The following is a 24,675-nucleotide window of genomic DNA, read 5'->3' on the forward strand; positions in this document are numbered from 1 at the left end:
GGGGCCCTGGGTCTGGCTCACAAACCATTCCTCCCTGCTAGGCTTCTGGGCCTGTTATGGGAGGGGCTTCCATGAAGGTCTCTGAAATACCTTAAAGGCTTTTTCCCCAGTGTCTTAGCTGTTAACACTTGGCTCCTTCTTGCTTATGCAAATTTATACAGCCTGCCTGATTCCTTCCCTGAAAATGTGGTTTCTTTTCTACCACATGGCCAGGCTGCAAATTTTCTAAACTTTTTACTCTGCTTCCCCTTTAAATAGAAGTTCCAGTTTTGTGGCATTTCTTTGAGCATAGGCTGTTAGAAGCAGCCAGGTCATATCTTGAATGCTTTGCTGCTTTGAAATTTCTTCCACTAGATACCCTAAGTTATCATTCTTAAGTTCAAAAGTTCCACAGATCCTGACTGGGCACAGTGGCTCACACCTGTAACCTAACACTTTGGGAGGCTGAGGTGGGCGGATCACCTGAGGTCAGAAGTTTGCGACTAGCCTGGCCAACATGGTTAAAACCCTGCCTCTACTAAAAGTTCAAAACTTAGCTAGGCGTGGTGGCACATGGCTGTAATCCCAGCTACCCAGGAGGCTGAGGCAGAAGTGCTGGAACCCAGGAGGCGGAGGCTGCAGTGAGCCGAGATTGTGCCACTGCACTCCAGCCTGGGTGACAGAGTCACCACTCAGTCGCAAAAAAAAAAAAAAAAAAAGTTCCACAGATCCCCAGGGCAGAGGCACAGTGCAGCCAAGCTCTTTGCTAAGGAAAAACAAAAATGACCTCTGCTTCAATTCCCCATAAATACTAATAAGTATTGTCCTTTCCATCTGAGACTTCCTCAGCGTGAACTTTATTGTCTATATCACTATCAGTATTTTGGTCACAACCATTCAGCAAGCCTCTAGAATGTCCCAAACTCCCTTATCTTCCTGTTGTCTTCTGAGCCCTCCACACTCTTCCAACCTCTGCCTGTTAAGAAGTTCCAAAGCCAGTTCCACATTTTCAGATATCTTGATAGCAATGCCCCATTTCTCAGTACCAATTTTCTTGTATTACTCCATTCTTGCAGTGTGATAAAGAAACACCTGAGACCGGATGATAATTTATAAAGAAAAGAGGTTGAATTGGCCTATGATTCTGCAGACTGTATAGGAAGCATGGTACAGGAAGGATGGCATCTGCTCAGCTTCTGGGGAGGCCTCGGGAAACTGACAATCATGGTGGAAGGCAAAGGGGGAGCAGCACTTCACATGGCCAGAGAAGGAACAAGAGAGAGCAGGGCAAGGTGCCACAGACTTTTAAATGACCCGTTCTCACAAGATCTTACTATCACAAGAACAGTCCCACAGAGATTGTGCTAAACCATTCATGAAGTACCACCATCCGATCACCTCCCACCAGGCCCCACCTCCAATATTGGGAATTAGAATTTGACATGAGATTTGGGTGGAGATTCAAATCCAAACCATGTCCTTTTGCTTTTTTCTGTTTTCTGTTTGCAGGGTAGATTTTTCTCCATCCCTTTACTTCGAGCCTAAGGGTGTCACTGTGTGTGAGATGGGTCTCTTGAAGACAGCATACCATTGGATCTTGCTTCTTTATCCAAGTTGCCACTGTGCCTTTTAATTGGGGCATTTAGGCTGCTTACAGTCAAGGTTAGTATTTATTTATATGTGTAGACTCGATCCTGTCATGTTGTTAGCTGGTTATTATGCAGACTTGTTTGTGTGGTGGTTTTATAGTGTCACTGGTCCGTGAACTTAAGTGTGCTTTTGTGGTAGCTGGTAATGGTCTTTTCTTTCCATATTTAGCACTCCCTTCAGGACTTCTTGTACAGATGTTCTCTTTTATTGTAATCGCACAGGATGGGCTCTGTCCCCCAAATAATGTGTAGTGATGAAACACGTGAAATGTTATCTGCCAGGGTCACTCATTACAGACTCTGTGCCCAGAGTATTTTTTCATGGCTCTGTTTTCTGTTAGTTGTAATAGAATACCTGAAATCTGGCTGGGCATGGTGGCTCATGCCTGTAATCCCAACACTTTGGGAGGCTGAGGCAGGTGGATCGTTTGAGGCCAGGAGTTTGTGAACAGCCCAGCCAACATGGTAGAACCCCATCTCTACTGAAATACAAAAACAAAGCCGGCATGGTGGTGCATGCCTGTAATCCCAGCTCATTGGGAGGCTGAGGCATGAGAATTACTTGAACTGGGAGGTTGAGGCTGCAGTGAGCCAAGATTGCCCCACTGCATTCCAGCCTGTGCAACACAGCAAGACTGTTTCAAAACAAACAAAAAACACCCCTGAATTTGGGTTAATATGTAAAAAAATACCTATTTTGTACAATTCTCAAAGTTTGGAAATCCAAGGGCAAATGGGGTACATCTGGTAAAAGCTTCTTGCTCTTTACTATCTGAGGCAGTGGAGATCACTAGGCAAGGGGGCTGATTGTGCTAACTCTGGTCTGTTTCTCTTCTTACAAGGCCACAAGTCTTATTTGTAGGATAACCCATTAATTCATTACCTCTTCAGTTCATCAGTGGATTAATCCATTCATGAGGCACAGTCCTCATGACCTCTTAAAGGCCCTGCTTTCAGTACTGACACATTGGGGATCAAATTTTGTTATGAGCTTTGGAAGGGGAAATTATTCACACCTAGCAAGGGCTGATTAGGTACACTGCCTCAGCTGAAAATATCAAAATGAGGGAAAATGGGAATTAGGCAAATACCATATTGTTTGCATAAGTAGTTAAGGAACACACAACCCCATGTGTTAGTTATGTTGGTGCAGGTCTTCCTAAATCTAGCCCCTAGATACCATCAAAAGTTCAGCTTTCTAAATAAATATGTATGAATATGCAGTTATGTTTGGGACTCTCTCATGAGAGGTTGTACTGACCCACTATACAGAGACACACTAGAGGTGATCCAGGGAGCATATCTCAGTCTCTGAAATCATCAGTGAGAGGCATGTCCCTGTTGGCTGTTACTTTACTGAATATATTCAGTTCTAGTATCAGAATTGCTGTGATGGAGAAAGTGAGTGTAGACAGAAGAGGCTGACCAAGTCATTGAATAAATGTTTGGAGTCTGTAGCATTGTGTGAACTTCCTCTAAAGTGAGTGTAGATTCCTAGCGCTGTCAGTCTGAACCTTCCTCCTCTGCACATGTGGGATGTTTCAGGACTCAGTGACCTTTGAGGATGTGGCTGTGAACTTCACCCAGGAGGAGTGGGCTTTGCTGGGACCTTCCCAGAAGAATCTCTACAGAGATGTGATGCGGGAAACCTTCAGGAACCTGATGTCTGTAGGTAAGGATGACATCATTTCTTCACTTAGTCAATTACAGAACAAGTGTTTCCTGGTCATCTCCACTGCTCAATGATTTGGAACATGGTAGGCAATACAGTAGACCCTTGAACAAGGTGGGGGCTACAGACTCTGATCGTCCACACAGTCAATCAGATGCCTGTGAATTTAGAGTCCCTAAAAAGTTAACTACTAATAGACTACTGTAGACCAGAGCTTTATTGATAACAAAGCCTAATAACACATATTTTATGTTTGGTATATATCTATATACATATACATGGCCAGGTGTGGGGGCTCACACCTGTAATGCCAGTACTTTGGGAGGCTGAGGCAGGAGGATTGCTTGAGTTCAAGATTTTGAGACCAGCTATAGCAATGAAGTAATAATCCTGTCTGTATAAAAAATTAAAAAATTAGCCAGGCATGGTGGCACACCTGTGTTCCTAGCTATTCAGAAGGCTGAGGCAGAAGGTTTGCTTGAATCAGGAAGGTTGAGCTTGTGGTAAACCATGATTGCACCACTACACTTTAGCCTGGGCAACAGAGTGAGTCCCTGTATGAAAAAAATAAAAATAAAAATAAATGTGTGTGGCTGGGCGCAGTGGCTCACGCCTGTAATCCCAGCACTTTGGAAGGCCGAGGCAGGTGAATCACTTGAGGTCAGGAGTTCGAGACGAGCCTGGCCAACATCATGAACCCCCCATCTCTATTAAAAATACAAAAATTAGCTGGGTGTGGTGGTAGGCACCTGTAATCCCAGCTACTTGGGAGGCTGAGACATGAGAATCACTTGAACCTGGGAGGGGGAGGTTGCAGTGAGCCAAGATCACACCACTGCACTCCAGCCTAGGTGACAGACTGAGACTTTTTTTTTTTTTGAGACAGTGTGTGTGTATATATATGTTTAAGACAGTGTCTCTCAGACATAGACTTGCTAGGTCTACAGGCGAGTGCCACCATCCCCAGCTACTTTTTGTACAATTTTTTTGTAAGGTGGAGGGTCTGGAACTCTTGGCCTCAAGCTTTCCCCCTCCCTAGCATCCCAAAGTGCAGGGATTACAGGCATGAGCTACCATGCCAAGCCTGTTTGGTATATTATATGTACTGTATTCTTACAATAAAGTAAGTTTTTCTTTGGAAAAGGTTATCAAAAAAATTAGAAGATATATTGACTTTAGTAAGTAAAAGTGGATTATCAAGATGTTCTTCCTTGTCTTCACATTGAGTAACCTGAGCAAAAGGAGGGCTTGGTCTTGCTCTTAGGGATGGCAAGAGCTGATGAAAACGTGCATGAGTGGACTGTGCAGTTCAAACCCATGTTGGCCAAGGTTCAACTGAACTTTGGTGAATAAATCAGCCATGGCCACAGTGTCCCATGAACATAGAATCTAATAATTTTTCTGTAATTTTGTAATAACTTATGACTTTTATGGGTCTAAATTTTATTCCTAAAATGTAAAGACCAGATCACTGAAGATCTGTACAAGAATTCCAGAAGAAATATAAGGTAAACTGCACTTACAACCTAGAGCTATGTCCCTTAAGATATTGTTAGAATGGACCAGGTGTGGTGGCTCACGCCTGTAATCCCAGCACTTTGGGAGGCTGAGGCAGGTGGATCACGAGGTCAGGTGATCGAGACCATCCTGGTTAACATGGTGAAACCCTGTCTCTACTAAAAATACAAAAAATTAGCTAGGCGTGGTGGTGGGTGCCTGTAGTCCCAGCTGCTCAGGAGGCTGAGGCAGGAGAATGGCTTGAACCCAGAGGCATAGGTTGCAGTGAGCCAAGATCGCGCCACTGTACTCCAGCCTGAGTAACAGAGCGAGACTCTGTCTCAAAAAAGAAAAAAAAAGATATTGTTAGAATGACAAAATAATTTTAAAAGCAAGCAAAGAAAATGAAGCAGTCTTCAAATTCATTCATTTTTAGAAAAATTTTTCCACGCTGGGCATGGTGGCTCACGCCTGTCATCCCAGCACTTTGGGAGGTCAAGGGAGGCAGACTGCTTGAGCCCAGGAGTTCAAGACCAGCCTGGGCAACATGGTGAAACCCCATCTGTACAAAAACATAAAAGTTAGCCAGGCATGGTGGCATGCGCCTGAGGTCCCAGCTATTAGTGAGGATGGCTTGAACTCAGGAGGTCGAGGGGGTGATGAATCGTGAACATTCCACTGCACTTCAGCCTGGGTGACAGAGTGAGACCCTGTCTCCAAAAAAAAATTTTTTTCCAAAAAAAAAATACTTCCACAAGACATAAATATCCAGTGTTTTGGCCGGGCACGGTGGCTCAAGCCTGTAATCCCAGCACTTTGGGAGGCCGAGACGGGCGGATCACGAGGTCGGGAGATCGAGACCATCCTGGTTAACACGGTGAAACTCCGTCTCTACTAAAAAATACAAAAAACTAGCCGGGCGAGGTGGCGGGCGCCTGTAGTCCCAGCTACTCGGGAGGCTGAGGCGGGAGAATGGCGTGAACCCGGGAGGCGGAGCTTGCAGTGAGCTGAGATCCGGCCACTGCACTCCAGCCTGGGTGACAGAGCGAGACTCCGTCTCAAAAAAAAAAAAAAAAAAAAAAAAAAAAAAAAAAATCCAGTGTTTTCAAAATAGTTGCCTTGGAACCAGTGTTAACATTGATGTTCACAGTCAATTTCTTTTGATGATAAGTGTAATGCAGCCCTCTTGCAGAGTATTCGGTCCATTGATATTTACACCGTTCAGACAGGCCAGAAAACCTACACTTTCCATCGTAATGTAAAATATGTAAATCAAATACCTACTAATGAACATAAAATCATTTATAAACCAACCCTTTGTATTGTGCTTCTGATTTCTCACAGCAGTCATATGGTAGAGAGTCTGTGAAGGTAAAGGCCGGGCGCGGTGGCTCACGCCTGTAATCCCAGCACTTTGGGAGGCCGAGGCGGGCGGATCACAAGGTCAGGAGATCGAGACCACAGTGAAACCCCGTCTCTACTAAAAATACAAAAAATTAGCCGGGCGCGGTGGCGGGCGCCTGTAGTCCCAGCTACTCGGGAGGCTGAGGCAGGAGAATGGCGTGAACCCAGGAGGCGGAGCTTGCAGTGAGCCGAGATCGCGCCACTGCACTCTAGCCTGGGCAACAGCGTGAGACTCCGTCTCAAAAAAAAAAAAAAAAAAAAAAAAAAAAAAAAAAAAAAGAGAGTCTGTGAAGGTAAAGAAGATGGTCAATGTGAAGAAATCTTAAGCCTTATTCCACATGGTATAGTGAAGATGACCATGTGAAAGCAGTGTGTGTGGAGAAGGCAACATGGATCATTCATCTCTTAATTGCTGCATCAGAGCTGACACTGGACACAAATCATATGAGTATCAGGAACACAGAAGCCAGAAGCCACATAAGCAGTGTGTGAAAACCTTCAGCTTTTGCCACTCCTTTCAAACACGTGAAAAGCCTCACACTGGAAAGAAACTCCATGATTGTAGGAAATGTGGAAAAACCTTCATTTCTGTTCAAACCTTTTTTTTTTTTTTGAGACGGAGTCTAGCTCTGTCGCCCAGGCTGGAGTGCAGTGGCGCGATCTTGGCTCACTGCAAGCTCCGCCTCCCAGGTTCACACCAGTCTCCTGCCTCAGCCTCTCGAGTAGCTGGGATTACAGGCGCCCGCCACCACGCCCGGTTAATTTTTTGTATTTTTAGTAGAGACGGAGTTTCACTGTGTTAGCCAGGATGGTCTCGATCTCCTGACCTTGTGATCCACCCACCTCGGCCTCCCAAAGTGCTGGGATTACAGGTGTGAGCCACTGTGCCTGGCCCAGAAATCTTTCTTGTATCATTAGTAGAGTTGCCCACTTCATCACCAAAGCCATCAGGACACAAGAGAAGTCCTTAGGTTCTCTTGCCCACATAGCCCTAGACAACCACATTGGGACTATCTCCCTACTTCACAAGGTTGTGTCTGTGTAACACTTGCTTCTGCATCTGGGTAAATCTTCTAGTCAGGCTCAATTGGGAACATATAAGATCTTAAAACCAGCCAAATTTCTGAGCCTTCCTGTCTAGACTTCCTGGGTTACATTTCCAATCCTAAGCTTTCCCTTGTTCTCTGGAACAAATATTTTGGTTACAAGCTCCTTATGCCTTTTCCCCAGAAGTATGTAGAAATTATTCCTTCTAAAATGTGATCTTGATAACAGAGTGCAGTGGCATGCTCTTGGCTTACTACAACCTCCACCTCCCGAGTAGCTGGAATTACAGGTGTGCGCCACCATGCCCGGCTAATTTTTTGTCCTTTAGTAGAGATGGGGTTTCACCATGTTGGCCAGGATGGTCTCAATCTCCTGACCTCATGATCCACCCGCCTCAGCCTCCCAAAGTGCTGGCATTACAGCTTGAGCCACCGTGCCCGGCTGATACCAGGGAACTCCCAGAGCAAAGCACTAAATACTTTCATTCCTCTAAGGTCTATGACTCTAATCAGCAGAAAGTAGAGCAGTCATCACTCCTTTTCCTTCAAGATTTAGGAATGGACATAAAAGGGATTTGTAACTACGACAGATTATGTGGTACAACTTCTATATAATGAAGTTGAGTTTTCATTTGCCATGGACCCAACACTGAAGGTCACATAATCTGAGCATGTCCAGATGAACCAAATGTGTAACCATGGGTGGAACCTGTATACTCAGACTGAGGTGTGGAGATTAAAGTAAAAGGAGATACCAGGCTGGGCGCGTTAGCTCACACCTGTAATCCCAGCACTTTGGGAGGCTGAAGTGGGTGGACTGCCTGAGCTCAGGAGTTCAAGACCACTCAGAGCAACATGGTGAAACCCTGTCTCTACAAAAGATACAAAACAACCGGGTGTGGTGGCGCATGCCTGTAGTCCCAGCTACTTGGGAGGCTGAGGCGGGAGAATTGCTTGAGCCCCAGAGGTGAGGGTTGCAGTGAGTGAGATCGTGCCACTGCACTCCAGCTTGGGCTACAGAGTGAGATTCTGTCTCAAAAAAAAAAAAAAAAGATAACACATGGCAGAATCCAGGATCTAATCAGGTTGGGCCCTGGTATCATCCTGGTATCATCCCATGGCAGGATCTAATCGAGTCACATCAACCTGGCATCAGATCACTGCAAGATCCAGTGAGTTCATGTCTTACTACCCTACGCTTATAAAACTTGGCAAAGCCCCCAGTTCAGGGAGATAGATTTGAGCATTTCTTCCTTTCTTCTTGCCAGTCAAACTTGTAAGTAAAGCTTTTCTTTCTTCAAAAGCTGGTGCCATGCAATATATTGGCTTGTGTGTACATCTGGAAGTAAGCCAATTCATTGCTTGCTAACATAACAAAGAATCAGCAACTGAAAATGCAACAATTAAAATTATCCAGTCTGGGCCTGGCAGGGTGGCTCACGCCTGTAATCCCAGCACTTTGGGAGGCCCCGGGCGGTGGATCACCTGAGGTCGGGAGTTTGAGACCAGCCTGACCAACATGGAGAAACCTGTCTCTACTAAAAATACAAAATTAGCCGGGCGTGGTGGCACATGCCTCTAATCCCAGCTACTCGGGAGGCTGAGGCAGAAGAATTGCTTGAACCCAGGAGGTGGAGGTTGCAGTGAACCGAGATTGCGCCACTGCACTCCAGCCCGGGCAACAAGAGTGAAACTCCATCTCAAAAAAAAAAAAAAAATTACCAGTCTGTGGGAAAAAAAAAAGGAAAGAAATTGAGAGAATGTGTTACTAGTATACCTGCCTTGCCAGTCATGTTAAAGTTCTTCAGAGCAAAAGAAACATACAGGTTGGGAAATCAGATGTTTCAAAAACAAAACAAAACTTGTTAGAAAACAATTAAATGAAGGCATAAAAATGACTTTCTTTTCTTCTCCCTCATAGATAAATGTTCAAATGAATATCAACAATGTATTGGGTGGTTATAGCTTCTAACAGGTCAGATACTTGACAGGGATGTTATATGGGATTGGAAAGAAGAATTCAGAACACTAACATATTGGTACTACCCCAGAAACCTGTATAGTGTTACTTGAAAACGAAAGTCCATTAGTTGCAAAATGTAAACTGCAAACTATGGAATTCACTAATACAATTTAAGAAACAATGTAAATTTACTATACTAATAGAAGCAAGCAAATGGAATATAGAATGCTCAAAAGAAGGCAGAAAAATAGAGCCAGTAGAAAAAACCACAGGTACAACAAACAATACATATGAACATATTAATCTATGTCTATTACCACTTTGAATTTTTTTTTTTTGAGATGGAGTCTCACTCTGCCCAGGCTGGAGTGCAGTAGCGTGATCTCAGCTCACTGCAAGCTCCGCCTCCCAGGTTCACGCCATTCTCCTGCTTCAGCCTCCCGAGTAGCTGCGACTACAGGCACCCGCCACCACGCCCAGCTAATTTTTTTTTTTTTTTTTTTGTATTTTTAGTAGAGATGGAGTTTCACTGTGTTAGCCAGGATGGTCTCGATCTCCTGACCTCGTGATCTGCCCGCCTCGGCCTTCCAAAGTGCTGGGATTACAGGTGTGAGCCACCGCACCGAGCCTGAATGTGTATTATCTATATACACCAGTAAAAAAGACAGGCACTGGCAGAGTAGAATAAAAAAGAAGGCCCAGCAATGTGTGAAAGATAACAATTTTAAACAAAAAGACACATATACATTAAATAGAAAAGTACGGAGAAATATATGCCATTCTAGCCCTAATCAAAAGTATGGAACAGCTATATTAAATTCAGATAAATTAGGTTTTTTTTTTGTTTTTTTTTTTTGAGACAGAGTCTCTGGCACCCAGGCTGGGGTGCAGTGGTGTGATTACAGCTCACTGCAACCTGTGCCTCCTGAGCTCAAGCAATCCTCCCACCTCACTGGGACTACAGGCGTGTGCCACCATGCCTGGCTAATTTTTGTCTTTATTTTTTGTAGAGACAGGGTCTCACCATGTTGCTCAGCTGGTCTTGAACTCCTGGGTTAAGTGATCCACCCATCTTGGCCTCCCAAGTGCTGGGATTATAGGCCTGAGCCACCATGCCCGGCCCAAAACACGTTTTAGATCAAGGAAAATTACGAGGGATGGAAGGTTTTATAATGATAAAGAAGTCAATCCTACCTTGACATACAAGACATTAGTATCTATGCCCATAAAACACAGCACCGGCTGGGCGCGGTGGCTCAAGCCTGTAATCCCAGCACTTTGGGAGGCCGAGACGGGCGGATCACGAGGTCAGGAGATCGAGACCATCCTGGCTAACACAGTGAAACCCCGTCTCTACTAAAAAAAATACAAAAAACTAGCCGGGCGAGGTGGCGGGCGCCTGTAGTCCCAGCTACTCGGGAGGCTGAGGCAGGAGAATGGCGTAAACCTGGGAGGCGGAGCTTGCAGTGAGCGGAGATCCGGCCACTGCACTCCAGCCCGGGCGACAAAGCGAGACTCCGTCTCAAAAAAAAAAAAACAGCACCAAAATACATAAGCCAAAAACGCATGAAACCGCACGGCAAGGCCGGGCACAGTGGCTCATTCCTGTAATCCCAGCACTTTGGGAGGCCAAGGAGGGTGGATCAACTGAGATCAAGAGTTTGAGACCAGCCTAACCAACATGGTGAAACCCTGTCTCTACTAAAAATACAAAAATTAGCCGGGTGTGGTGGCACGTGCCTGTAGTCCCAGCTACTCAGGAGGCTAAAACAGGATACCATGGAATATTCACCAAGGCCGACCACATAGCATAAAATATACCTTAACAAATTTAAAAAAATCAAATCCCATCAAGTATGAAATCAAACCATATTAGCATTAAACTAGAAATCAGTAACAGAAGCATAGTTTAAAAGCCTCCAGAAAGTAAAGATTTAAACCACAAACTTCTAAACTATGCAACAGAATTCTCCAGAGATACTTAAACATTCCAAAAATTGGAAAAAAAACTTTTAGCAACATTTGTAGAATACAGCAAAGGCAGTGTTTAGAGGGTTATTTAAATAATTAAATGCAAACTCTTGAAAGTAAAGATCTAAAAAACAATGCTCTAAATTCCACTCCAGGAAACTAGAGAAAGACGAGCAAGATAAATGTAAATTAAGGAGAGGAAAACAACAATGAGAGAGAGATTAATGAAATTGCAAACAGGAAATCAATGGAAAACATCAACAAATCCAAATCCTGGTTTTCTGAAATGATGAAAATAGATACACACCCATGCTAACTCACAAAAGGGTGAGCATCTCTAAGATTCCCACGAACATTAAAAGAACCATAAAGGAATATTAAGAACAACTCCATGCCCATAGATCTGATACGTTACAAGATGAATCAATTCTTTGAAAGACACAATCAAAAAAAAAAAAATCATAAAAATAGAACTAAGTAAATGAAAGCAGTTCTATATATCATCTTCCAGAAAAGAGAAGCAGAGGGAACACTTTCTAATTCATGTTAGAAGGCCAACATTGCCCTAATACCCAAACTAGACACATATTAGACTTGAAGAAGGGAGATGAGGCCAGGCGCAGTAGCTCACGCCTCTAATCCCAGCACTTTGGGAGGCCGAGGCGGGCGGATCACGAGGTCAGGAGATCGAGACCATCCTGGCTAACACGGTGAAACCCTGTCTCTACTGAAAATACAAAAAAGCCAGGCGTGGTGGCGGGCACCTGTAGTCTCAGCTACTGGGGAGGCTGAAGCAGGAGAATGGTGTGAACCTGGGAGACGGAGCTTGCAGTGAGCCGAGATTATGCCACTGCACTCCAGCCTGGGCGACAGAGCAAGACTCCGTCTCAAAAAAAAAAAAAAAAAAAAAAAAAAGAAAGAAAATAAATAAATAAATAATAATAATAAGAAGGGAGATGAGATCAAGGAGGTACAACAGAATTGGCCAAGGTTTATTTGCTTACCTTTCCCCACATTCAAAAGGTTAGTCCAGTAGCTGGGTGTGGTGGTTCACACCTGTAATCCTAACATTTTGGGAGGCTGAGGTGGGTAAATTGCCTAATCCCAGGAGTTCAAGACCAGCCTGGGCAACATAGTGAAAGCTTGTCTCTATAAAAATTAGCCAGGTGTGGTGGTGCACACCTGTAGTTCCAGCTACTTGGGAGGCTGACGTAAGAGGATCGCTTGAGCCTGGGGAGGTCGAGGCTGCAGTGGGCTGAGATCACAGAAATGCACTGTAGCCTGGGCAACAGAGTGAGACCCCTTCTCAAAAACAAAAGTAAACTTAAAAACAAAAACAAGGTTACTCCACTGTCGCTGTGGAGATGGAGCTGTAGGCCACAGTGGCACACTGCTAGGTAGCATGTGATGGAAACCAGAGCAGCTAGGAAATTTCATTCTGGGAGCTCCACATGCCCTAATCTCCTCTCCTCACGTACTGGAAATGCTCTTTTCTCCGGGATTTCAATTCTCGCGAGGATTACTCCCTCTCCTGGAGAAGTTTAAGGTGATGACCATGGTGCCTTTTTTTCTGACACCACTTCTGAAAACAAATGTGTGGAGACTGCTGAACACCAACTGATTCTCCAACACCAGCTGGGTGTCCAGGAATTCAATTCTGATAGGGTTAGCTCCAAACTCACAAGCTGACTGCTCATGGCTTCCATTACAGGTGCCATCTGCAAGCCCCAACTGTGTATATATCCAACAGCTCCATCCTCAGGTTCACACATTTTCCAAAACTAGGCACGGAACTCAGCAAAAACAGTTTGTTTAGGGTTATCAGTTTATTATAAAGCATATCTCAAGAAGAGCCAAATGGAAGAGAGGTATACAGCTAAGGAAAGGGGAGAGATGAGCAAAGCTTCCCCTGTAGGGTGACACCACCCTCCCTGCACATCAATGCATTCACTCACCAAGTGGGAAGCTGTCCCAAAGTCTTTATTCAATAATTTTTATACAACTCAATCTCGACCCTCCATTTCCTGAGGTCAGAAGATGGGGCTTAAAATTTCAACCCTCGTCGTCATGCATTTGCTCTTTCAGGTCACCAGTCCTGATCCTGAAGTTACCTAGTAGCCGCATCCTGAGTCACGTCATTAGCACAACTCCAGGTAAGGTCTAAAAGGAGCTTGTTTTTTCTTTTGTTTTGAGATGGAGTTTTGATCTCGTTGCCCCGGCTGGAGTGCAATGGCGCGATCTCGGCTCACTGCAGCCTCTGCCTCCCGGGTTCATGCGATTCTCCTGTCTCACCCTCCAGAGTAGCTGGGATTACAGGCGCACACCACCATACCCGGCTAATTTTTTGTATTTTTTGTAGAGACAGGGTTTCACTATCTTGGCCAGGCTGGTCTCGAACCCTTGACCTTGTGATCTGCCTGCTTCGGCCTCCCAAAGTGCTGGGATTACAGGTGTGAGCCACCGTGCCCAGCCTTTTTTTTCTTTTTGAGATGGAATCTTGCTCTGTCATCCAGGCTGGAGTGCAGTGTGCAGTCTTGGCTTACTTCAATCTCTGCCTCCTGGGTTCAAGCAATTCTCCTGCCTCAGCCTCCCCAGTAGCTGGGAGTACAGGCCTGCAACACCAAGCCCAGCTAATTTTTGTATTTTTAGTAGAGACGGGGTTTCACCACGTTGGCCAGGCTGGTCTCAAACTCTTGACCTCAAGTGATCCGCCCCCCTCGGCCTCCCAAAGTGCTGGCATTACAGGTGTGAGCCACCGTGCCTGGCTTTGAAAGGAGCTTGTTGGGGATAACAAAACTAGGGACAAAGACCAAATATAGTTTTTATTGTATCACAGACTCAAACTCTCATATTCATAAACCCTTTGTCCAGCAGGCAGAACCAAAAAGTATTTTTCTCTAAATAGGCTCCTGACAGAATTTCTCATTTTATGCAACTTACACTCTGATTAAACCAAGTCAGTGAATGCAAAATGAAACTGCTGCTGATGCTGAATTTTATCCAAGCCCTATAATTGTAGTAAATAGCTATGATTAAAGATATTATTCCAACTTCCCCACCAACCAGTCCAGGGTATTCTGGACAAGCAGCCAAATGCATTGTAATAACCTCTACAATACTTAGACTATACCCATTTTTTACTTATAACGAGGCCAGATAAACACTGACCAAATTCTCATTCTTTGTCTCATAAATAACCAAAACAGCTGTGACTTCACTAATCAGTCTGAACAATATACGGTAAAGTAAACGTTGCTTAAATTTCTCTCCTTCCTCCAGACCCTTGAACTCTGAAGTACCCTCAGCCTGAGCCAGCACACAGCCTCTCTCCTTCACGACCCTGTGAAGAACAAGCTGAAGGCAGGGTAAAACATGCTCTGATCTAGGATGTGATTTTCACTCTCCATCCTGCCCTCCCCCTCCCACCTTGTTTGCTCTTCTGTTGGAAAGAAAAAACACTTTTCTGCCCAATCTTTGAGATGTTTGCTTATCTTATGCTTGGTGCTTCTCCCTTTCCCTCTTTGCATTCCTTTCTAATGAAGTCATTTCTTCTAAATCCCTATTTGTTATCCCTGAGAATGTCTAGCAACAACCTCGCATCAATAACAAATACAGCCTCAGACAGGGCATCACCCCAACTGCTCTGCCTGTGGAATTTCAGCCCTTTTCAGTACAAAGGGCTTTTCTCATGGTCAGCGTGATCAGGCTGGGACACCTGCAGAGGCTTCCAGAAGAACCAACTGAACTAGGCCTTCAGTGATCTTTTTTGTGCTCACAACTGGCCTTAGCTTGGAGTCACTGGCCTCAGGTCTCTGCCCCTCAAGGCTACTCATTTACCCTTTTATGCCTTACATGGATATTTAAAAACAAAATATCATCTGGGCATGGTGGCTCACACCTGTAATCCCAGTGCTTTGGGAGGCTGATGTGGGAGGATCGTTTGAGGCCAGGAGTTCAGTGGGCAACACAGTGACCAGTGTGGGCAACATAGTGAAATCTCATCTCTACAAATAAAAATCAGCCGCACATGGGGGTACATGCCTGTAGTCTCAGCTGCTTGGGAGGCTGAGGTAGCAGGATTGCTTGAGCCCAGGAGTTTGAGGCTACAGTGGGCCATGATTACTCCTGCCTGGGTAACAGAGGGAGACCCTGTCTCAAAACAAACAAACAAACAAAAAACCAATGCTTGATGAATGCAGCAAAATCACTCCAATTCAGTGTTTGTGTTTATAGGAGGGAAGGGAATTGTAAGGCACTTATATTTTATAGCTCAATAGGAAAAGCGTTAAGTAACTACCCATTTCAGACAAATATTTAATTTCTACTTCCATAATAAATTGTTTAGTAAACTAATATTATTTCAGTTCCTTAGGCTGTTGCAAATTCCTCTCCCATAGAATTTAGCATTAATCTGTCAGGTGCACATAAAAGGAACAAAAAAAGTTAACCCATTGACCCAAATTCTCTACCCTATAAAGGAGAGGAACCGAAGTTTTGATGAGTCTTTGTAATTCATTGATGTACCTCCGACACTTTCTCATGAAAATATATTCATTTTTTTTCTGCAGCCATAATGGAAAACAGGTTTTCTCAAATTATTTTCCCTCCTAGTATTTTCTCTGCTAAGCCCTCAAATTTCACTTGAAATCATCCAATAAAAAAACAGACCTGAGAAATTTACTACACAGGCTCTGGGGGGGGGGGGAGTAAGATTTTTAAAAAATGAAGACCAGGCGCAGTGGCTTACGCCTGTAATCTCAGCACTTTGAGAGGCCAAGGTGGGAGGATCACATGAGGTCAGGAGTTCGAGACTAGCCTGGCCAACATGGTGAAACCTCGTCTCTACTAAAAATGCAAAAATTAGCCAGGTGTGATGGCAGACACCTGTAATCCCAGCTACTCAGGAGGCTGAGGCAGGAGGATTGTTTGAACCCAGGAGGCGGAGGTTGCAGTAAGCCAAGATCACGCCACTGCACTCCAGCTTGAGCGACAAGAGTAAAACTCCATCTCAAAAAAAAAAAAAAAAAAGAGAGAAAAAAAAAAAGAGCAATATAGGACTAAATATGTAATTTGTTTCCTGAAATCCAACTCTTCCCTCTTGTTTTCCCTCTATCTCTAATGACAGGATACATTTTATAATAAAAAAGTAAATCTGAAATGAGTTTACAGATTTATTCAAGGTGACAAATCCATGGAGGGGCAGTGCTAACTGAAAACAGACAAGTCTGACTCAAGTATCAGGTCAGGTTCTCCTATCACCTGAGATACACCCCTTCCCATGCTGCTCACGAAGTGCTGAGTGACCACCCTCCCAGGAGACACTGCACTGTGTGCTTTTGAGGTTCTTGTACCACATCATTGGGGTGGGCTTTCCTTTCCTTAGGGTCAGTTTTTACCCTTCACTATGTGGCAGGCCAGGTCTCACTAACACAGGCCTCCATAACAACTGTTTCAGCACTGACTGAGTGGTTAAGTTAAACATTAAAAGTTGAGACAGCCAATGCCTCTAAACAAAGGCTGGAATGTAACGAAAACCCACCAAGAGTTTTGCCTAGGCCTTTCCTGGGCCTTGAAGCATGACAAGATAACGAAAGAATTCTTAATGGGACCCAACAAGCTTTAGTGGGGGTCTGAAGAAACTCCCCCGGCCTCCACAAACAGGTTTACTGGGGGTCTAAGAAATTCCCCAAACCTCCATGATTTAGCAGGAGACAAGATAAGGGTAATCACCCCAGCACCTGGACCCATTTAGATTAAATGAATTTACTGAGGTTTCAGAGGAAGGTCTTCAGGACTCAGATCTTAGTTATAGATTAGAAGAAGTTAATCACTTATGTGTTTAGATGAATGCACACTTACATGTAGACATATGGCTTACAAGGTATATACGCTCTGGAAAACTTGGTAATTTTGAGTTGGGCTGGTGATAATTTCCAGGTCTTCTCCCTGTAACTGGTTACAGAAATAAAAATTCTCTTCTTCCCCAGTTCATTTGCATTTTGTTATTGGGCTTTGAGAATAACCAGCCCCACTGTTTGGTCCGGGAACAACTAGGCTAAGAGAATCCAAAGAACAGGGATCATTTCAATCCTTTCCCTTCAATACCAGCAATTGAGTGGCTGACCAGGCATGTGTCTCCATGAAATGGAAACTACACTCGGGGTGAGAAGAGCTGTGTCCCAAGGGCTTTGCTTGTGGTATGAAGGGTAAACCAGGAGACTCCTCCCATCCCAGGGCTTCCAGCTTCTGCCCTGGGACCCCTCACCCCTACATCTCTGGCTCTCCCTATGGGAGAAGTGACCAGGAACTGATATTCATGAAACCCTCCTAGACAAAGCTGCTGTGTGCACCTTATGCCAGCCCAGGCAGTTCTGAAATACACCACCACGAAAAGATAGAAGATGGGCTGAGGACACATCACCCCGTAAAATTTTCAAAGGAGAACCTCAACCCAAAGACATTCTAATAAAGTGCCTGTGCCCAGGGAAGATAAAAGAGAGGCATAAATTTAAGAGCCATAAACAATGGCTCTTTTTAAAAGTGTTTTCCCTTATGTTCATGAACATTTCATGTGTGAGGAAAGCAGAGGATAACCAATTAACACTCTGTTTAAAAAAAAAAAAAATGTTTAGGTTGGGTGTGGTGGCTCCCAAGGTGTAATCCCAGCACTCTGGGAGATCACAGCGGGCGGATCATGAGGTCAGGAGTTTGAGACCAGCCCGACCAACATGGTGAAACCCCGTCTCTACTGAAAATACAAAAATTAGCCGGGCGTGGTGGTGCACACCTGTAATCCCAGCTACTCAGGAGGCTGAGGCAGGAGAATCGCTTGAACCCAGGAGGCGGAGGTTGTAGCAAGCCAAGATGGTGCCACTGTACTCCAGCCTGGGCAAGAAGAGCGAAACTCCGTCTCAAAAAAAAAAAAAAAAGTTTATTTGCCAAGGTTAAGGACGCATCCGTGACACAGCCTCAGGAGGTCCTGACCACACGTGTCCAATGTGGTTGGGGTACAGCTTGCTTTTATATTAATACATTTTGGGGAGACACAATACATCAGTCAATACATGTAAGAGGTACATTGGGTCCGTGTGGAAATGAGGGACAACACAAAGTTGGGGGGAGGGGCTGGTTCCCAGGTCACAGGTAGATTTTCCCATAAGTGGTTGTAGAGACCAAAGTTTCATCACGCAGATGAAGCCTCCAGGTGGTAGACCTCAGAGAGAATAGCTTGTAAATGCCTCTTATCAGACTTAAGTTCTGTGTTGATGTTAATACTGATAGGCTTTTCCTGGATTGCAAAAGGGAGGCCAGTATAATGGGGCACGTCCAGCTGAAACGGTTTGACTGTGTCCCCACCCAAATCGCATCTGGAATTGTAATCCTTTCGATTTAGGCTATTGTGCCATAGAGCCTGCTTGCAGGAATTGTAATCCCCATATGTTGAGGGAGGGACCTGCTGGGCGGTGATTGGATCATCGGGGTGGTTTCCCCCATGCTGTTCTCCTGATAAGAGAGTTCTCACGAGATCTGGTTGCTGGATAAGTGTCTGGGCTCCCGGCTTCTCTGTCCCCCTCCTGCCGCCATGTAAGACTGCCTTCCTTCCCCTTCTGCTATGATTGTAAGTTTCCTAAGGCCATGAGGAACTGTGAGTCAATTAAAACCTTTTAAAAATAATAAATTACCCAGTCTCAGGTAGTATCTTTCTAGCAGTGTGAGAACAGACTAATACACGGACCACCCTTCCATGATGGCCTGAACAAGTTTTTTCAGGTTAATTTTGTAGCGCCCTTCGCCAGGAGGAGGGATCTGTTCAAAATGATTGGGGAGCTTAGAATTTTATATTTGGTTTAAAGAAGGAATAAAGTAATAAAGCACTGGGGACCTCAGACCGTAGCTCCTTCCACGCACGAACCCCACACACGAGTCGGAATTTCCCCCCATGATCCTCCCGTGGCCCCCGCATTATCTGGGGAGACGCGGGGCTGCGGGCGCGGAGCTGCCTAGAGACGGCTCCGGGGCCGGGGCCACAGTCACCGCGAAGGAACGGGACAGGACGCCCGGGGTCCCGGCTGCCGGCCCAGCCCCACCCTGCGGCCGAGGGGACCGAGGGCCGAGCTGCGCCAGGGGAATTCCGGTCCACAGAGCCCGGAGTCGGGGTAGGGAGCCCGGTGTCCCGCCACGGCCAGTTCCAACCAGCCCCTCCTCCCGTCTCGGGATCCCTGGCCCCTCACGCTCACCATTTTCCGAATTCCTCCGTGTCCCGGGGTCCTCTCTGCGGCTCCCACGACCACTGCAGGTCCTTGTGTGACAGAGGCTGCCACAGACTCTCCAGAGTGCCTCTCAGCGACAGAGACAGGAGCCCAGCGAAGTGGCGTGAAGACGCCACCAGCTTCGTCAACCTCGCACCCTCCTACTTGCAGGGCGCCTGATTGACAGTTCCCGCGAACCCGCCCCGCGGCCCTGATAGGATAGTGCGACAGATCCCGCCCCCTGACGACTGAGTGACAGAAGAAGCGATTTCACGCTGGGGAGTGGAGACCGATGAACAAGTTCTAGACACAGCCCTTGGCAGGGCGGGCTTCTTCCCTGCGCTGTGCCCTGACCCCTCCCAGGGGACATCTGCATTTAAGCAGAATCCCCCGTCTGTACTCAGTGGGACCTTCCTGCTTTTTCGTCCTAGACTGGGGGTCACGAGTGTGTGCAGGGAAACCAAGACATTGCCCAGTGGAGCCATTCCCTGGCCTCGGAGTAGGAGAGGAGCCGAGGCCACACGGGCCACACTGCAGCAAGAATAAGGGCTTAGGCTGGGCGTGATAGCTCACGGCCGTAATCCTAACACTTTGGGAGGCCGAGGCCAGCACATTGGTTGAGCCGGGGAGTTCGAGATCATCTCGGGCAACATAGTGAGAGCCGGTCTCTACAAAAAATACAAAAATTAGCCGGCAATGGTGGCCTGTACCTGTAGTCCCAGCTACTCGGGAGGCTGAGGTGGGAGAATCACTTGAGCCTGGGAGGTTAAGGCTGCAGTGAGTCAAGATCGTGCCACTGCACCCTAGCCTGGGCGACAGAACGAGACACTGTCTCAAAAAATAAATAAATAAATAAATAAATAAATAAATAAATAAAAATAAGGGCCCGATGTGTTCCAGGGATCAGGAATTTTGGATGAGGCTGTTGGCTGCATGGCCAAGACTTTCTCCCACCTTATCTCTCAATCTACTCATTTTCAGCCAAGGAAGCAAAAACATGCCAATGGAATAAAATCATTAGATGTATGGAAAAAGTGGAATCACATAGTAGCAATATTTTATAAGGAAATCGAAAGAGAAGAAAAGCAAACACTTGAACTAGTCGAGATAAGTAGCCTGCTGCACCTGCAGTTCACAAACCCGCAGTCAGAAGGTGATACACGTTCCCAAGCTTGTGAGTCAGACTTTGCTGAAACGGAGACCCAGAGTGGATCCTATCCTGGTTATGAGGCAGGGGCACTTAAAGATTTAACTCTAGGAACTCAACGTGGCCTCCTGCCCCTTCTCCAGAATGTGGAAATGCTCCCTCCTTCAAGATCTTCATTTTCTTTTTTTGTTTTTTGTTTTTGAAACGAAGTCTCGCTCTGTCGCCCAGGCTGGAAGGCAGTAGCGCAATTTCGGCTCACTGCAACCTCCGCCTCCCAGGTTCACGCCATTCTCCTGCCTCAGCCTCCCGAGTAGCTGGGACTACAGGCGCACGCCGCCATGCCCGGCTAATTTTTTGTATTTTAGTAGAGACGGGGTTTCACCGTGTTGCCCAGGCTGGTCGCAAACTCCTGAGCTCAGGCAATCCGCCCACCTCGGCCTCCCAAAGTGCTGAGATTACAGGTGTGAGCCACTGCTCCCGGCCCACTAATTTTTATATTTTTAGTAGAGATGAGGTTTCGCCATGTTGGCCAGGCTGGTCTTGAATTCCTGACATCAGGTGATCCATCTACCTCAGCCTCTCAAAATGCTGGGATTAACAGGTGTGAGCCATCCTGCCGGGCCAAGACCTTCCTTTTCGCCAGCAGGAAACTCTCATCTAAAAATCAGTTTAATGCATTGACCCATGTTAACTGTCAATTCATAACTCCTTTTCCAGAAAGCAATCTAATGAGTCTTTAAATCTGACCTTCACAGGTTTTCGTCCTATATACAAATTACAGCCTGCCTCCTGTGACTCTGTGCATGCCCAAGGCAAAACACTTGAATGTACTGAGATCTTCAGTATTTACAAAAAAAGACGGTCAGATTAAAATATTCTGTCTATGCCCTCAATAAGCAGGTAGTAGAACAGGTTAGAGAGGACAACATCAAATAAAATGGACATGGAACTTACCCATGATATCACAGTCTATCCTGGAGGATTTTTGTTGTTTTGTTTTGTTGTGCAGACAGGGTCTCACTGTGTCACCCAGGCTGGAGGGCAGTGAGTGGTGTGCTCCCAGCTCACTGCAGCCTCAAGCTCCTGGGTTCAAGCCATCCTCCTACCTCAGCCTCCCAAGTAGCTGGAACTACAGGCATGCACCACCATGCTTGGCTAATTTTTTAAATTTTTTGAGGTAGACATGGGTCTTACCATGTTGCCCAGGCTGGTCTTGAACCCCTGGGCTCAAGCAACCCTGCCCCCTCAGCCTCCCAAAGTGCTGGGAATACAGGTGTGAGCCACCGTGCCTGACGATCATCGTTTCTAAAAAGCAATTTACTTCAAAAGAGTTAGAGAACCACAGGTGGGTTCCCCTGCGGCCAGTTAGACTGTTTGAAAAGGAAAGCTATTTACGCAATAATGTGCAGCTGTCTAGGAAATGCCCCAAAGTACGCAGAGTTACAATCTCAAAAAGGACGCAACCCCCTAGCTGCATCTACTTGTGATTTTCCTGCTTTCCAGGGCACTGCAGCTTCTCAGAATCCAGTCCTTTAGCTGTTCTGAGCAGCTGGAGGCCATCCGCAGGGGTAGGCAGGCTGCCCAGGAAGCCCCAAAGGGAGCTCCACTCTCCTCCCTTTGTAGGCTCAAGATTGCTCTCAGCTTAAAGTCACTGGCCTCAGGCTCTGCTGCCCACTCCAGGTTTTTAGGGCTCAGAAAACAATGCTCCTCAAAAAAGGCCTGGGAAGCAAAAGCTGTTCTCTAACCTTCTCTTGCCCTCCTATCTCTCAGTCCCATTTCCTACCAAGGGTAGTTCTAGAAGCTAGAACCCCTCTTCCCCAAGAGCAGTCGTAAAACACAAACAGATAACTTTCCCTGTGCCTGCCTTTGGAAAAACTGGTCACAAAGAATTTATCTGACCTACTTTATTTGACTGTAGGTCATAAGACTGTCATTTAAGAGAGGATTCTGGCCGGGCGCGGTGGCTCACACCTGTAATCCCAGCACTTTGGGAGGCCGAAGCAGGCAGATCACGAGGTCAGGAGATCAAGACCATCCTGGCCAACATGGTGAAACCTCGTCTCTACTAAAATACAAAAAATTATCTGGACATGGTGGCACGTGCCTGTAATCTCAGCTACTTGGGAGGCTGAGGCAGGGGAATTGCTTGAACCCAGGAAGCAGAGGTTGCAGTGAGCCAAGATCGCACCACTGCACTCCAGCCTGTCAACACAGCAAGACTCTGTCTCAAAAAAAAAAAAAAAAAAAGGATTCTGTCTCATACCTAGAAGGAAGGAATGCTACTCAGACCAAGAAAAATCTAGACAGACAGGTCTTGCTGGGTTTCCTCACTCAGTCTATCAGCATTCAATCATAACTTTTTTGTTCAATCAGATTTCTACATAGCTGTTCACACATTGTTTAAACCCAAGCACAAAAATGTACAACTTTGCCTATTATCTCCGAGTCTTCATTCTGAAGGCTCCTGTGTATACACATTAAATAAAATGTGTATGCCTTTTCTCCAGTTAATCAGTCTTTTGTGAGTTGATTTTTCAATGCAACATAAGAGGGTAAAGGAGAACTTTCCCCATGGCCCCTACAAGGTTATTCACCTGCCTTTTACCAACACTGGTTGGTTAAATGAGACAAAGACCCTTAATCCCACTGTTTGAATAAGAAGCCAGCAGACTCCTGGGTTTTCTCCTATGTTTATATATAAAGTAGAGGAAGAAAACTCTAAGGTATTTTATATGGGTTAAAAAATATTTTTATTTTTATTTTTATTTTTTTTGAGACGGAGTCTCACGCTGTTGCCCAGGCTGGAGTGCAGTGGCGCGATCTCGGCTCACTGCAAGCTCCGCCTCCTGGGTTCACGCCATTCTCCTGCCTCAGCCTCCTGAGTAGCTAGGACTACAGGCGCCCGCCACCGCGCCCGGCTAATTTTTTGTATTTTTAGTAGAGACGGGGTTTCACTGTGGTCTCGATCTCCTGACCTTGTGATCCGCCCGCCTCGGCCTCCCAAAGTGCTGGGATTACAGGCTTGAGCCACTGCGCCCGGCCAAAAAATATTTTTAAAAACACCCTGGAAATGGTTGGCTGTGGTGGTTCATGCCTGTCATCCCAGCACTTTGGGAGGCTGAGGCAGGCAGATCACTTGAGGCTAGATATTTAAGACCAGCCTGGTCAACATAGTGAACCCTTATTTCTACTAAAAATACAAAAATTAGCCAGGCATGGTGGCCCATGTCTGCAGTCCCAGCTACTAGGGAGGCTGAGGCATGAGGATTGCTTGAACCCGGGAGGTGGAGGTTGCAGCAAGCCAAGATTGTGCCACTGCACTCCAGCTGGGGTGACAGAGCGAGACTCTGTCTCAAAAAATAAAGGCCGGGCGCGGTGGCTCAAGCCTGTAATCCCAGCACTTTGGGAGGCCGAGACGGGCGGATCACGAGGTCAGGAGATCGAGACCATCCTGGCTAACACAATGAAACCCCGTCTCTACTAAAAATACAAAAAAATTAGCCAGGCGAGGTGGCGGGCGCCTGTAGTCCCAGCTACTCGGGAGGCTGAGGCAGGAGAATGGCGTAAACCCGGGAGGCGGAGCTTGCAGTGAGCCGAGATAGCGCCACTGCACTCCAGCCTGGGCGACAGAGCGAGACTCCGTCTCAAAAAAAAAAAAATAAATAAATAAAAATATAAATAAATAAATAAAAATGAAAAAAATTTAAAACCTGGATATAATTATTCCTTTGAGAAAACTAACATGCTAACAAACTTATTTTCATCTTAACAATTATGTAAAACAACTAATCAGGCTGGGCATGGTGGCTCATGCCTGTAATCCCAGCACTTTGGGAGGCCAAGGTGGGCAGATCACTTGAAGTCAGGAGTTCAAGACCAGCCTGGTCAACACGGTGAAACGCTGTCTGTACTAAAAATACAAAAATTAGCAGGGTGTGGTGGTGCATGCCTGTAATCCCAGCTGCTTGGGAGGCTGAGGCACGAGAATCACTTGAACCTGGGGAGGTGGAGGTTGTAGTGAGCCGAGATTGAGCCACTGCACTTCAGCCTGGGTGAAAGAGCAAGACTCTGTCACAAAACAAACAGACACAAAGACAC

At 45.9% G+C, this 24,675-nt stretch overlaps 3 long non-coding RNA genes across 4 annotated transcripts in view; 1 reads left to right on the plus strand and 2 right to left on the minus strand.

Annotated features, from left to right (window-relative positions):
• LOC100425173 (uncharacterized) overlaps positions 1-17,165 on the plus strand; it is a 43,274-nt gene extending 26,109 nt beyond the window's left edge. The window contains exons 2-5 of the long non-coding RNA XR_001441262.3: positions 1,489-1,641; positions 3,174-3,300; positions 13,267-13,334; positions 14,461-17,165. This is a non-coding gene — a long non-coding RNA (uncharacterized LOC100425173). The remainder of the gene's footprint in view (positions 1-1,488; positions 1,642-3,173; positions 3,301-13,266; positions 13,335-14,460) is intronic.
• On the minus strand, positions 10,044-12,101 carry LOC144336716 (uncharacterized). Its single transcript, XR_013409039.1, has 3 exons — positions 11,962-12,101; positions 10,967-11,828; positions 10,044-10,168 (listed from the first exon to the last, which is right to left on the minus strand). It is a non-coding gene; the product is annotated as an uncharacterized LOC144336716 (long non-coding RNA).
• Positions 16,340-19,599, minus strand: LOC144336690 (uncharacterized). Of its 2 annotated transcripts, none has more exons than XR_013409012.1 (2): positions 19,419-19,599; positions 16,340-18,808 (listed from the first exon to the last, which is right to left on the minus strand). It is a non-coding gene; the product is annotated as an uncharacterized LOC144336690 (long non-coding RNA). The 2 variants fall into 2 exon arrangements; XR_013409011.1 differs by having other exon boundaries at positions 16,340-18,824; positions 19,419-19,592.
• Positions 19,600-24,675: the final 5,076 nt, after the last annotated feature.

Source organism: Macaca mulatta, chromosome 19 (assembly GCF_049350105.2).
Source record: "Macaca mulatta isolate MMU2019108-1 chromosome 19, T2T-MMU8v2.0, whole genome shotgun sequence".
Taxonomy (NCBI): domain Eukaryota; kingdom Metazoa; phylum Chordata; class Mammalia; order Primates; family Cercopithecidae; genus Macaca; species Macaca mulatta.